Genomic DNA, 16,955 nt, shown 5'->3' on the forward strand with positions numbered 1-16,955 from the left:
ACATAGGATGAGACTATGGTCAAGTATGATATCACGGAGCACATAGGTTGAGACTAAGACAAAGTATGATATCACGGAGCACATAGGTTGAGACTAAGACCAAGTATGATATCACAGAGCACATAGAATGAGACTATGGTCAAGTATGATATCACGGAGCACATATATTATATTTTTATTAGACGCATAAAATCCTTAGGAAAGGATAAAAAGGGTCTTACAGAAAGAAATTAAAAAAAAAACAAAAAAACTACAATCTAAAAAAGAAAACAAAAAAGAAAAACTTTTCTAAAAAAAAAAGAAGAAAAAAACAAGTCAAAAACAAAAAAATACAATTTGCAGCCAATGGTGAATACAGAATATAGAATGAACACAAAATGTGGCCTAATACACTGATAGTTGTTGCTGTTTTGTTCCATAGCTGTTTTTTAAGAAGACAGCTAAGGCTGGTGCTAGAGTATGGTTTGCCATAATCAAAATGAATTTATTCTGACTATTTTCTTTATCAAAATTTGGAATTTTATTTTGTGCAGTCAGGAATAATTTGTCCCTATGGTGACTGTAAGCTGGACATTTCATTATAAAATGTTGCTCATCCTCAACTATATTTTGGCTGCACATATCACATGTTCTTTTATCCAGCCGCACATTATTATGTCTGCCTTTCTCAATTTTAAGGTCATGGTTGCTTGTCCTGAATTTTGCAATTAACCTTCTAAGACCATGGTTCTGCATATTAATTAGGTAATTTTCAATTTTTAAATCTTGTATGAATAGTCTGTATGTTCTTAGTTTGTTTTTAGCCAAGGTTTGTTTTCTATTATCATTATGCATGTGTAAGATCCATTGGTTCTCAAATGATTTGTTTATTTTTTTATGAATAAAGTCTAAATTTTTCTTAATTATTTTTTCACTTGAGTTTACAATGGTGACAACATCTAAATCTTGCATGAGGGTTTCTACACTTGTAAACCATTTACTTTTTACATTCTTGTTTACTAAGTAGGCTTCTCTTAGTAATGTGTTATCAGAGTTTGTTACCCGGTTGAAATATTTAAGTTGTTGTTTCTTGATAAAACAGTCAATGGGGTACCTTCCTAGCTCACCATAAACAGCCATTTTTGGTGTGAATTTTGAGAGACCAGGAATGAACCGACAAAATGAAAGATGGACATCCTCAATTGCAGACTCAGTTGTGCTTTCATTACCCCAAACATCACTACCATATACAATAATTGGTCTTATCAGTTTGTCAAATAAAGATAGTTGGAGGGGTATGTTTAGTGAGTTGTCATAACCGAGTTTGCATTTCAAAGCAAAGAGAGCTTTCATCCCTTTATTTTTTTTAAATTATTGATACCCTCTTTATGTTTGCCATTAGCACTTATAGTTATACCCAGGTAATTAATTTGCTTAACTATGGCAATTTCTTTTTCAGCGAAGAAGAATATATTATTGCTCAGGGCTCTGTTTGATTTATTGAATACAATAATCTTTGTTTTCTCTGTATTAACAGCCAGGCGCCATTTTGACGTATATATTTTTAAGTTGTCTAAACAGTTTTGTAGCCCCCTAGCAGATTTAGATAAAATGACAACATCATCTGCATATAGGAGACAACTTACTTTTAAATTATCAAGAACCGGGGAGTCACAGTTTTCAGAGTTGAAACAGTCAGGTAGATCATTTAAGAAAATGTTAAAAAGAGTAGGGCTAAGATTGCACCCTTGTCTGACTCCAACTGTTGATTTAAAGCTCTCAGTTAAACCCTCTTTTGTTTTAATTCTGTACCTGTTGTTTTCGTACATGTTTTTTATTATATCAAACATTTTACCTGATATGCCATTTTTATGGAGTTTGAAATAGAGACCATTATGCCACACACTGTCAAACGCCTTTCTAAAATCTATGAAGCAAGCATAGATTTTGTTAGACTTGGAGGTTATGATATCTTTTGAATGGCTATTATTATAGAGATATGTTTGTACAATTGTTTTTAATATAAAGAGATTGTCTGTGGTCCTGCAGTTTTTCCTAAAACCGAATTTATGCTTTGAAATAATATTTTGTTTGTCCAAGTATGCTATTAGCCTAGTGTTCAGGATACTGGTAAACAGTTTTCCTAAGCAGCTAGATACTGCAATCCCTCTGTAGTTATTAGGAATTGTCTTGGACCCTGACTTGTGAAGAGGAACGACTAAGCTCGTGTTCCAACTGGCTGGAAAAATGCCTGAATTATATATATGACTAAACAATTTTTGAAGCCCTTCAAGAATGTAGAATTCACCATATTTAAACATTTCATTACAGAGCTCGTCCTCTCCTGATGTTTTATTTAGTTTAAGTTGATTAATTGCTTTTTTGATTTCAGGTATAGTGATTTGGGCATTTAAATCATTTTTGCTGTTTGTTTTGTTTTCAACAGTCCAATCAGTTTGACTAGTTTCATTTAAATTGTTTTTATTAAGGCGATTTGTTTCTAAATCTGTTGATAGACTGCATTTTAAAGTAAGACAGCCATTCAGTGGGCTCAATTGAATTGTTGTTGTTATCTAAACAATCTGAGTTTAAGTCTCGTAACAGCTTCCAAAATTTTGATGGTTCACCTTCCGAATCATTTAGCTTTGATAACTGGTGCTGTTTTAAGTCATATTTTTTCCTTTTAATTAATTTTTTATATATATTTTTTTTTTAGTCTCATAGGTTGAGACTAAGACCAAGTATGATATCACAGAGCACATAGGATGAGACTATGGTCAAGTATGATATCACGGAGCACATAGCTTGAGACTACAGATTGAGACAAAGTATGATATCACAGAGTAAATAGATTGGGATAAGGACAAAGTATGATATCACAGTATATAGTTTGAGATTAAAACAAAGTATGATATCACAGAGTAAATAGACTGGGATTAAGACAAAGTATATAAATTGGGATTGAGACAGAGTATGATATCACAGAGTAAATAGATTTGGATTAAGCAAAGTATGATATCACAGAGTAAATAGATTGGGATTGAGACAAAGGATGATATCACAGAGTAAATAGATTGGGATTACGACAAAATATAACAGAGTAAATAGATTGGGATTAGGATAAAGTATGATATCACAGTATATAGATTGAGATTAAAACAAAGTATTATATCACAGAGTAAATAGACTGGGAATAAGACAAAGTATGATATCACAGAGTAATTAGATTGGGATTGAGACAGAGTATGATATCACAGAGTAAATAGATTGGGATTGAGACAAAGTATGATATCATAGAGTAAATAGATTGGGATTGAGACAAAGTATATAAATTGGAATTGAGAGAGAGAGTATGATATCACAGAGTATATAGATAAGGATTAAGCAAAGTATGATATCACAGAGTAATTTTATTGGGATTGAGACAAAGTATGATATCACATTAAAAAGATTAGGATTGAGACAAAGTATGATATCATAGTATATAGATTGGAATTAGGACAAAGAATGATATCACAGTATACAGATTTCGATTAAGAAAAGCATGATATCAAAGAGTAAATAGATTCGGATTGAGACAAAGTATGATATCACAGAGTAAATAGATTGGGATTAAGACAGTATGATATCACACAGTATATAGATAACGATTAAGACAAAGTATGATATAACAGAGTAAATAGATTGGGATTGAGACAAAGTATGATATCACAGAGTAAATAGATTGGGATTAAGACAGTATGATATCACACAGTATATAGATAACGATTAAGACAAAGTATAATATAACAGAGTAAATAGATTGGGATTGAGACAAAGTATGATATCACAGAGTAAATAGATTGGGATTGAGACAAAGGATGATATCACAGAGTAATTAGATTGGGATTGAGACAAAGTATGATATCACAGAGTGAATAGATTGGGATTACGACAAAATATAATAGAGTAAATAGATTGGGATTAGGATAAAGTATGATATCACAGTATATAGATTGAGATTAAAAGAAAGTATTATATCACAGAGTAAATAGACTGGGAATACGACAAAGTATGATATCACAGAGTAATTAGATTGGGATTGAGACAGAGTATGATATCACAGAGTAAATAGATTTGGATTAAGCAAAGTATGATATCACAGAGTAAATAGATTGGAATTGAGACAAAGTATGATATCACAGAGTAAATAGATTGGGATTGAGACAAAGTATGATATCACAGGGTAAATAGATGGGGAATGAGACAAAGTATATAAATTGGAATTGAGAGAGAGTATGATATCACAGAGTATATAGATGGGGATTAAGCAAAGTATGATATCACAGAGTAATTTGATTGGGATTGAGACAAAGTATGATATCACAATAAAAAGATTAGGATTGAGACAAAGTATGATATCATAGTATATAGATTTGAATTAGGACAAAGAATGATATCACAGTATACAGATTTCGATTAAGAAAAGCATGATATCAAAGAGTAAATAGATTCGGATTAAGACGAAGTATGATATCACAGTATATAGATTTTGATTAAGAAAAGGATGATATCAAAGAGTAAATGGATTCGGATTGAGACAAAGTATGATATCACAGAGTAAATAGATTGGGATTGAGACAAAGTATGATATCACAGAGTAAATAGATTTGGATTAAGCAAAGTATGATATCACAGAGTAAATAGATTGGGATTGAGACAAAGTATATAAATTAGAATTGAGAGAGAGTATGATATCACAGAGTATATAGATAGGGATTAAGCAAAATATGATATCACAGAGTAATTTGATTGGGATTGAGACAAAGTATGATATCACAATAAAAAGATTAGGATTGAGACAAAGTATGATATCATAGTATATCGATTGAAATTAGGACAAAGAATGATATCACTGTATACAGATTTCGATTAAGAAAAGCATGATATCAAAGAGTAAATAGATTCGGATTAAGACAGTATGATATCACACAGTATATAGATAACGATTAAGACAAAGTATGATATAACAGAGTAAATGGATTTGGATTGAGACAAAGTATGATATCACAGAGTAAATAGATTGGGATTGAGACAAAGGATGATATCACAGAGTAATTAGATTGGGATTGAGACAAAGTATGATATCACAGAGTGAATAGATTGGGATTACGACAAAATATAACAGAGTAAATAGATTGGGATTAGGATAAAGTATGATATCACAGTATATAGATTGAGATTAAAACAAAGTATTATATCACAGAGTAAATAGACTGGGAATAAGACAAAGTATGATATCACAGAGTAATTAGATTGGGATTGAGACAGAGTATGATATCACAGAGTAAATAGATTGGGATTGAGACAAAGTATGATATCATAGAGTAAATAGATTGGGATTGAGACAAAGTATATAAATTGGAATTGAGAGAGAGAGTATGATATCACAGAGTATATAGATAAGGATTAAGCAAAGTATGATATCACAGAGTAATTTTATTGGGATTGAGACAAAGTATGATATCACATTAAAAAGATTAGGATTGAGACAAAGTATGATATCATAGTATATAGATTGGAATTAGGACAAAGAATGATATCACAGTATACAGATTTCGATTAAGAAAAGCATGATATCAAAGAGTAAATAGATTCGGATTGAGACAAAGTATGATATCACAGAGTAAATAGATTGGGATTAAGACAGTATGATATCACACAGTATATAGATAACGATTAAGACAAAGTATGATATAACAGAGTAAATAGATTGGGATTGAGACAAAGTATGATATCACAGAGTAAATAGATTGGGATTAAGACAGTATGATATCACACAGTATATAGATAACGATTAAGACAAAGTATAATATAACAGAGTAAATAGATTGGGATTGAGACAAAGTATGATATCACAGAGTAAATAGATTGGGATTGAGACAAAGGATGATATCACAGAGTAATTAGATTGGGATTGAGACAAAGTATGATATCACAGAGTGAATAGATTGGGATTACGACAAAATATAATAGAGTAAATAGATTGGGATTAGGATAAAGTATGATATCACAGTATATAGATTGAGATTAAAAGAAAGTATTATATCACAGAGTAAATAGACTGGGAATACGACAAAGTATGATATCACAGAGTAATTAGATTGGGATTGAGACAGAGTATGATATCACAGAGTAAATAGATTTGGATTAAGCAAAGTATGATATCACAGAGTAAATAGATTGGAATTGAGACAAAGTATGATATCACAGAGTAAATAGATTGGGATTGAGACAAAGTATGATATCACAGGGTAAATAGATGGGGAATGAGACAAAGTATATAAATTGGAATTGAGAGAGAGTATGATATCACAGAGTATATAGATGGGGATTAAGCAAAGTATGATATCACAGAGTAATTTGATTGGGATTGAGACAAAGTATGATATCACAATAAAAAGATTAGGATTGAGACAAAGTATGATATCATAGTATATAGATTTGAATTAGGACAAAGAATGATATCACAGTATACAGATTTCGATTAAGAAAAGCATGATATCAAAGAGTAAATAGATTCGGATTAAGACGAAGTATGATATCACAGTATATAGATTTTGATTAAGAAAAGGATGATATCAAAGAGTAAATGGATTCGGATTGAGACAAAGTATGATATCACAGAGTAAATAGATTGGGATTGAGACAAAGTATGATATCACAGAGTAAATAGATTTGGATTAAGCAAAGTATGATATCACAGAGTAAATAGATTGGGATTGAGACAAAGTATATAAATTAGAATTGAGAGAGAGTATGATATCACAGAGTATATAGATAGGGATTAAGCAAAATATGATATCACAGAGTAATTTGATTGGGATTGAGACAAAGTATGATATCACAATAAAAAGATTAGGATTGAGACAAAGTATGATATCATAGTATATCGATTGAAATTAGGACAAAGAATGATATCACTGTATACAGATTTCGATTAAGAAAAGCATGATATCAAAGAGTAAATAGATTCGGATTAAGACAGTATGATATCACACAGTATATAGATAACGATTAAGACAAAGTATGATATAACAGAGTAAATGGATTTGGATTGAGACAAAGTATGATATCACAGAGTAAATAGATTGGGATTGAGACAAAGGATGATATCACAGAGTAATTAGATTGGGATTGAGACAAAGTATGATATCACAGAGTGAATAGATTGGGATTACGACAAAATATAACAGAGTAAATAGATTGGGATTAGGATAAAGTATGATATCACAGTATATAGATTGAGATTAAAACAAAGTATTATATCACAGAGTAAATAGACTGGGAATAAGACAAAGTATGATATCACAGAGTAATTAGATTGGGATTGAGACAGAGTATGATATCACAGAGTAAATAGATTTGGATTAAGCAAAGTATGATATCACAGAGTAAATAGATTGGGATTGAGACAAAGTATGATATCACAGAGTAAATAGATTGGGATTGAGACAAAGTATGATATCACAGAGTAAATAGATTGGGATTGAGACAAAGTATATAAATTGGAATTGAGAGAGAGTATGATATCACAGAGTATATAGATAGGGATTAAGCAAAGTATGATATCACAGAGTAATTTGATTGGGATTGAGACAAAGTATGATATCACAATAAAAAGATTAGGATTGAGACAAAGTATGATGTCATAGTATATAGATTGGAATTAGGACAAAGAATGATATCACTGTATACAGATTTCGATTAAGAAAAGCATGATATCAAAGAGTAAATAGATTCGGATTAAGACAAAGTATGATATCACAGTATATAGATTTCGGTTAAGAAAAGGATGATATCAAAGAGTAAATGGATTCGGATTGAGACAAAGTATGATATCACAGAGTAAATAGATTGGGATTAAGACAGTATGATATCACACAGTATATAGATAACGATTAAGACAAAGTATGATATAACAGAGTAAATGGATTCGGATTAAGACAAAGTATGATATCATAGAGTAATTGGATTGGGATTGCGACAAAGTATGATATCATAGTATATAGATTAGGATTAAGACAAAAAATGATATCACAGTATATAGATTTCGATTAAGAAAAGTATGATATCAAAGAGTAAATAAATTTAGATTAAGACGAAGTTTGATATCACGGAATAAATAGATTGGGATTAAGACAAAGTATGATATCACTGAGTAAATAGATTGGGATTAAGACAAAGTATATAAATTATCACACAGTATAAAGACAAAGTATGATATCACAGAGTAATTAGATTGGGATTGAGACAGAGTATGATATCACAGAGTAAATAGATTTGGATTAAGCAAAGTATGATATCACAGAGTAAATAGATTGGGATTGAGACAAAGTATGATATCACAGAGTAAATAGATTGGGATTGAGACAAAGTATATAAATTAGAATTGAGAGAGAGTATGATATCACAGAGTATATAGATAGGGATTAAGCAAAGTATGATATCAAAGAGTAATTTGATTGGGATTGAGACAAAGTATGATATCACAATAAAAAGATTAGGATTGAGACAAAGTATGATATCATAGTATATAGATTGGAATTAGGACAAAGAATGATATCACAGTATACAGATTTCGATTAAGAAAAGCATGATATCAAAGAGTAAATAGATTCGGGTTAAGACAAAGTATGATATCACAGTATATAGATTTCGGTTAAGAAAAGGATGATATCAAAGGGTAAATGGATTCGGATTGAGACCAAGTATGATATCACAGAGTAAATAGATTGGGATTAAGCAAAGTATGATATCACAGAGTAAATAGATTGGGATTGAGACAAAGTATGATATCACAGAGTAAATAGATTGGGATTGAGACAAAGTATATAAATTAGAATTGAGAGAGAGTATGATATCACAGAGTATATAGATAGGGATTAAGCAAAGTATGATATCAAAGAGTAATTTGATTGGGATTGAGACAAAGTATGATATCACAATAAAAAGATTAGGATTGAGACAAAGTATGATATCATAGTATATAGATTGGAATTAGGACAAAGAATGATATCACAGTATACAGATTTCGATTAAGAAAAGCATGATATCAAAGAGTAAATAGATTCGGGTTAAGACAAAGTATGATATCACAGTATATAGATTTCGGTTAAGAAAAGGATGATATCAAAGGGTAAATGGATTCGGATTGAGACAAAGTATGATATCACAGAGTAAATAGATTGGGATTAAGACAGTATGATATCACACAGTATATAGATAACGATTAAGACAAAGTATGATATAACAGAGTAAATGGATTTGGATTAAGACAAAGTATGATATCACAGAGTAATTTGATTGGGATTGCGACAAAGTATGATATCATAGTATATAGATTAGGATTAAGACAAAAAATGATATCACAGTATATAGATTTCGATTAAGAAAAGTATGATATCAAAGAGTAAATAGATTTAGATTAAGACAAAGTATGATATCACGGAATAAATAGATTGGGATTAAGACAACGTATGATATCACTGAGTAAATAGATTGGGATTAAGACAAAGTATGATATAACAGAGTAAATGGATTTGGATTAAGCAAAGTATGATATCAAAGAGTAAATAGATTTAGATTAAGACAAAGTATGATATCACAGAATAAATAGATTGGGATTAAGACAACGTATGATATCACTGAGTAAATAGATTGGGATTAAGACAAAGTATATAAATTATCACACAGTATAAAGACAAAGTATGATATCACAGTGTATAGATTGGGATTGAGACAAAGTATGATATCACAGAGTGTATAGATTGGGATTGAGACAAAGTATGATATCACAGAGTAAATAGATTGGGATTGAGACAAAGTATGATATCACAGAGTAAATAGATTGGGATTGAGACAAAGTATGATATCACAGAGTAAATAGATAGGGATTAAGACTCAGAGCATATAGATTGAGACAATAATGTTCTGGAATAAGACCCCAAAAAATTGTTTTGTTGCCCTCAGTGACCGACCGAAAAAATATGAAATAACAGATCGCGTTTTTTTCCCCTTATACCTTGGCTATTTACGAGCATATAGAGCATTTAAGAGCATATAAATTGAGACAATAATATGGTAAGCATTAATTGTAAAATCTGGGAATGTTCTGGAATAAGGCCATCAACAAAAATTGTTTTGTTGCCCTCAGCGACGGACCGAAAAATATGAAATATCGGGTCGTCGTCTTTTTCCCCATATACCTCGGTTATTTACTATACCCTTAGTTTTCACGAAAAAATAAAAATCCGACCGACCAACCCTATTTTAAAATTTTCAACATAAGTTGTCTTTTTTTTGGCCCAAATGTGTCAAGAGTATATGTGCTAAAACTGAATAAACATGAATATCTAAAATCAGGAATGGAACAGTGTTTACATGCTAATGTAGAATTTGGTATAAGAAAGTGTTTACATGTCAACCATGTGTAGCTTGGTATATGAAAGTATTCACTACGTTCAATTACCCACCATAGACTCCAGTCAGTCAAAATAACTATTTTGAACTGTAGGCATTAATCAGCGATTCTGCCGGTGATGGAGAGATAGAATCTAGGTCAGGGGAATCCCCATGACCCCAAGATTCTCTTCCCCTTACGTCACGAATCACTTGACCGAGGCCATATGGCAGTGCCGTAGACGGCTGTACAATCACTCCTCTTTTTTCTCTGCATCTGCGGAGATGAAGTTTTAGTGGCTCTGCTGGATCGCCTGCCTTTTTCCTGTCCGGGTTTTTAGCTTGGGTTGTTGCCGCTGCACGGCATCCGACATTGTAGCTGGTAGGATAGATTTTCATTGTCATTTTACCCTCGTGTCGTTTTCCCCCTTTGTGTGTAGTATTTTTCACAACAAAGGAAACCTTGCACCACTACGTAACCACTTGTTGGTTTCGCGGCGGCACCTGTTACAACTGTATTTCGTTTTTTTCCCTCATGCATTTATTTGCAATGTATTTAGCAATGTATGGATGTACTGACAGCACCAGGGCTCGCTGCCATTTTCCTGTTATACTCCTCGCGTTTTGAGTCAACTGTGCAGTGGTTATATTTAGAATTTACCAGCATAGAACCCGCATATGAGATACTTTGTCATAGCTGCATGCAGGGTTCGGGGTTTTGGCGTGAAGGTGTGTGTTTTTTACTGGAGTTCTGAGGCCTGAGATTTACTTTCAGAGCCATCAAAGTTGCTGAGACTGACCACATCACAGCAAGGTCTTGCGTCCAGCAAACAAATCAGTTAAAGTGAGTTGCATGTTTGGCATGAGTGGAAAGTCCTCACACTCAGCTACCGGTGCTTCGTGTACCGGGACGTCGAGTAGGAGAACCGTTGGTGGAGGTACCGATATTTTTCTTGATCTCCCCCTGCTGATCGGAGGGCATCCTTACAGTCTGTGTTTTGCAGGCGGTCGTTTACCCGATTTTACCGGCTGCAGCGAGGCTGTGCCCCTGGAGGCTTTCCTCCTGTGGGGCCCGTTGCGGGTCTCTTTGTGGCCCCTTCCTCGCACAGGCCGGGCTTGCCTCCGAGTTGAGGGCTTTGGTCGAGGGACTGTCGGGGCAATTGCGTCCCTTGCAGGCTGGGTAGATCAGATGCAGTCGGAGTGAGGTGTCTCCACTGCGGCCCCTCGGAAGGCAAGCAAGAAGAAACGCAAAAGCATGTTTGCATTCAAACACGTCTCTTCCGGGGAACCCCCGTTCCCAGCCGCGTCTCTCCCACTATTTTTGGGGAAGGCCGAGGCACAGGCTAATTGCACCGGGTCTCCTCTGGAGCCTTGACCTCTGAATGCCAATGGGGTGCTGGCATCCAAGCCTCTGATCTCGGGTCAGGGCTTTCAGTGCAGTGCACACGTTGACTCCCCTACTTTCAGCCAGCTAGGGTTCGTCGCATGGTAATGGTACAATGGTAACGAATTTATCCTTGTGTCCGGTCTCCGCTGTGGGTTTTGACTCCCTTCCTACCGACCCACGGGCGTCCCCAGAGGGAACCGACCCTGTCATGAGACGCTCCGTCGAACATGCTCCCTCTCACATATTTAAAGTGAAAGGAGACGCAGTTCGCTCATGTCGGATACAGCCGGTACTCCAGGTGGTTCCTCAGAGTCTTCCATCCGTATGACTCAGTGAGCCATGCTTTTGGGGTGATGCGGAGTATCATCGATCCCAGTGATGCGATGTAAATACCCCCACCCTTGATCCTAAGGCTACCACCTAAGGTTGCTTCAATGTTTATGGGATCACGGGCGTCAGGATCCAAAGCAACCCCGTCGACACGTCTCTCCCTGTCCGTTCGAGTGCGGGATGGGGCGCAGAGCATGCAAACGGTGTTGATGGTCAGCCATGGAGGATGTAACGCTTAAGGCCCCGAGTAGGGAAAACATTAGGCAACACTTCCCGCTGGACCAAATGCTACAAAACCCGGGGTGGTTTTGGGATCAGACCCCATAGCGTGGGATGAGACCAAAATGCCCCAACCGGATCCCAAGGCTCCTTCCCCAGACCCCAGTACCACGAATTTGACAAACCGGGCAAAGGGAGACAGCCGCGTTCCATTGGCATTCTTGCCAATCGAAGACGACCCATCGAGCCCTGAGGGCAGAGTTGCTTGAGCACATTATCGTGCGCACCCAGGACTCTGGAGACCTAGGAGGCAGAACGCACCAGCCTCCTAGACCAGGCAACATTTTTACTGGTGGGCCACCGCACATCTACGTGCGACACCCCCTAGTGTCACCTGGCTCTCATGGCTGGGACCACTACTGTGCTATGAGATGCAGCCTTTGAAGCACATGTTTTCACCAACAAGCTGAGTCAGGTATGTCCCCACCTTAGTGACGCAGACTGGACATCCTCCACCTTCTTTGTTCAGGGAATGGTGGGTACAGTCTCGGAGCTTCAGAGTGCAATGAATCAGAGGGTTTCGCTAGCCAGTTAGCCCTGCCAAGGGCAAGCGGAGGGCGCCCCAAGCACAGAAAACACAAGGCCCTAGGGCGTCGTCCGCTAGCCCGTTAGTCAGCCAGGTGGCAAGTGCTCATACCCTTCCATGGGAGGGAAGAGTAATGGCGCACCCCAGGGAGAAAAGAGCCAGGTGGTGGCTCCTCACCCTCCCTGGGCGGACGTCTACCCGGCAGCGAGGGAAGCATGTTTGACGCTCACCTCTGCAACCGGGATGGACATGCATGTGTTCGGCGAATGGCCACATCACAACTTAGTGACTACTTCAGGCCTTGGGGAACTCACCTCATTGGGAAGGGAGCACCCCCCCCCCCTTGCAACTGCCGAACCCATGGCCACATATCCCTATCGTACACAGATTGTACCAGTGTAGTCTGGTTTGGAGACAGCAGGTGACCGATCCCTGGACCTTTCCAGGTGGTGACATCCTGTTACGGGATATCGCTGAAATCTCCATTTCCTCCCGTCAGTGTCTCCTCTGTTAGGAAAAGGCGCCATACACATGGTACATCAGCCGGAACTAAGTCCAGGCTGCTCCTCAAATGTGTTTGTAGTACCAATCTACAAGTGGCGGGCGTCCAGTTCTGGACCTAGGCAGACTGAATCAGTATGTGCTCCGTGATCGGTTCCACATGGAGACACCATTCAGGGTTCTCCTCTCCATCCACTGTTTCGACTGGCTAGCCCCACTAGAATTAAGCGGGCCTACCTGCACATACTGATGCAGCCAGCGAGTTGCTCCTTCGAATTGCCCAGCTGGGCCAAGTATTCAAATTTGTGATGCCCCCCCCCGTTCGGGTTAGGCAAACAGGTTCGAGTGATGAAACAGGTAGTGCTACTGCGTCACCAGATGTCGGTACACCTCAATCTGTACCAAGACCACTGGTTATGAACAACCCGGGCAAGGGGTTAATAGCCAAACGCATCAGGCTAACACAGGATTTACTTCACCAGTTGGGCTCGTTAGTAAATCGACAACTCCCACCTCGACCCAATGCGCAGTTGGTGTCCCTGGGCATGGAGTTAGGACACAGAGGTAAGCTTGGCTTAGCTATTTCAAGCGTGTTGCTTAGCACTAAGCAGCCTAGCCAAATGCCTAGTCATCGGGTTTCGATCTCATACCAATTGAAGAAAGCCTTGCCCTGGTGGTCGTCACTGGCCAACCTCGGACAGGGGGGCCACTTGGACCCACTCACCACAGGTATGACTCTGGTAACAGATGCCTCCCTCCAGGTTTGGGGAGCGCATCTATTGAACCAACAAGCCCAAGGATATGGCCTCCGCATTAGTTTCAGGACTACCATATCAACCGGCTCGAACTGAGAGCAGTGTACTACCACGCTTTCTACCCGTAGTTCGAGACTACAGAGTTTTGCTCCACATAGGCAACGCAGCAGTGGTCTCCTTCAAGAAGGAGGGGGCGCATTCCCCATTGCTGTCAGCTCTAGCAGAGCAAATCCTTCTTTGGGGCCTGGAATACAATGTGGAGCTAACCGCACACCAGCTTCCAGGGGTGAGGAACAGTCAGGGTGGCTCCGTCTCCAGAACACGGAGTGGCTGATACCCCAGTGGGTAGCCTCCAGGCTGTTTCAGCTGTGGGACGGTCCAAGGTTGGACCGGTTTGCCGCACCCTGGAACGCCAAGCTCCCAACGTATGTAACACTCCTGCTGACTCCAGGAGCCTTGGCCAGGGTCGCTTTGCAAACCCTGTGGACCCACTTAGTTGTGTACGCCTTTCCACCCTTCCCACTAGTTCACCGGGCACAGGAGAAAACTTCGACAGGTACACACCTGCATATTATCATTGGTCGCACCCAATTGGCCATGCAAAGTCTAGTTTCTACTTCTGTTGGAAATGCTAGTTGAAACACCAGCAGTGCTTCCGGATTTACAGGTTCTGCCGCCCCAACCAGACGGCACACTACCAACGAGCCCAGCATGTATCACTTACATGCATAGAGGCTCTCAGTAGACCCACACATACTAAAGCCTTATCTGAGCGGGCTGCCAACGTCCTGGCCAGGGCATACAGGGATTCCACCAACGCGGCTTACATTTCTAGGCTGCGAGCATACACTGATTGGTGTAGCGGAAGGGAGATTGATCCATACCATCCCTCTATTGGCCAGGTAGCAGGCTCCTTCTTCCACCTGTTTGACGAGTGGGTTTGTACTATGCAGCGATCGTTGGCTACAGGTCGGCCTTGTCCCCCACGACTCAAAACGTACAATGGAGCTGCCCAAATGGGACATGTCGGCTGTGTTGTCTGCTCTAAGCAGACCGCCCTTTGAGCTTCTCGATCAGCACCACCCACATTTTTGACGTGGGAAATAGCCTTCCTACCTCAGGTAGGCGTCGGCCAGAGCTGGGGCATTGTCCTTCTCGGATGTGTACCGTCGTTATGGACAATCAAGTTGTGCAAAAGACAGGAATCGGGTTTCTCGCCTAGAAACAAATCCCAGGACACGATCCTCACCCGAACGTCATCCCCCGGCTGTCAAATTTTGTCTGCCCGAAGCACGGAGTTGCCACCAAACCGTACTAAGGATTTGGAACGTGGTGCCAGGCACATATTTTTGTGTTATGGCCCAGGCAGGCAGGATAGGCCGGCCTCCCTAACTTCCATAACCATGTGGTTTACTGCGACTGTATTAGAGGTCTATAATACTTTAACTTCCTCGACACAGAGTATGCAGAGACACCAAGTACGAGCACATGAGATCTGTGCGATTGCTAACTCGCAAGTGCTAGCGTCAGGCGCCCCCCTCAAGCACACATGGAGGGCAGGCTTCTGCAGAACGCAGAACGTCTTTATAAACTACCACCTAAGAGACAGAGAATCCATTGATAAGGGTCTCTCTAGGTTGGGTCCCATTGTAGTGGGTCAGTCTTGGTTTGCTGACCCACCATGAACGACCGCTAAGGTCCCTGCACATAGGCAATAAGTCAGTCTGGCATTTTATGCAGACAGATTTCTTTACCATCAGCACTCCCCTGGAAGCTCCCAGGCTCTGCTTTGCGGCCTATGCCCTCATACAGAACTGTTTCGGTCTTTACTTCGAAAGCTTACTACCCCCCATAATTGGGTTGGGGTCTGGCTTTCTCGGGCACACAGAACCCTGTCACTGTAGCAGCATTTTGGCTCCTTGCTCTGTGAACAGCACAGACAAGGTAAGACACCACCCTTTTTTATGTCTTAACAAAGGTGTTGAGTGATTTTTGTAGAGTGTTTCATCCTGGACTGGGAAAAGACTTTTCATCACTTTTCTGTTTGCTCGGAAAACCCGCCACCTATCGGCGTCTGATTCTGCCTACAGTTCAAAATAGTCATTTTGACTGACCAGAGTCTATGGTGGGCAATTGAATGTAGTAAATTCAGGCGAGGGTTCTCCGAACCCGCCTATTCACATTCCGGGTCCCCCCAACCACCCCACTCTTTCCATAGCATTGGTCTAAGTCCTAGATGCGGAGAGTAAAGAACCAGAGTGATTGTACAGCCGTCTACGGCGCTGCCATATGGCCTCGGTCACGTGGTTTGTGACGTAAGGGGAAGAGAATTTTGTGGTCATGGGGCTTCCCCGGACCTAGATTATATTTCTCCGTAACCGACAGAATCGCTGATTAATGCCTACAGTTCTATGGTGAGTATGAACTACTGTGGAATACTTTATTTTCGCTGGAATTAATTTTCGCTGAAAAAGCTTTTTAGGCGTTTTGCTTGGAATTTATTTTCACTAATTTTCATGAGTTTAATGTGAAATATAGGAAAAAAAGTATATTCGCTGGATTTTATTTTCACAGAAGCATCCCTTCAGCGAAAATAAATTCCAAGCGAAAATAAAGTATTCTACAGTATGTGAATAGGCGGTTCGGAGAACCCTCACCTAAGTTTACATGTCAACAATGTATAGCTTGGTATATGAAAGTGTTTACATGTCAACAATGTGTAGCTTGGTATATGAAAGTGTTTACATGTCAACAATGT

Source organism: Saccoglossus kowalevskii, chromosome 18 (genome assembly GCF_978046115.1).
Source record: "Saccoglossus kowalevskii chromosome 18, keSacKowa6.1, whole genome shotgun sequence".
Classification (NCBI taxonomy): domain Eukaryota; kingdom Metazoa; phylum Hemichordata; class Enteropneusta; family Harrimaniidae; genus Saccoglossus; species Saccoglossus kowalevskii.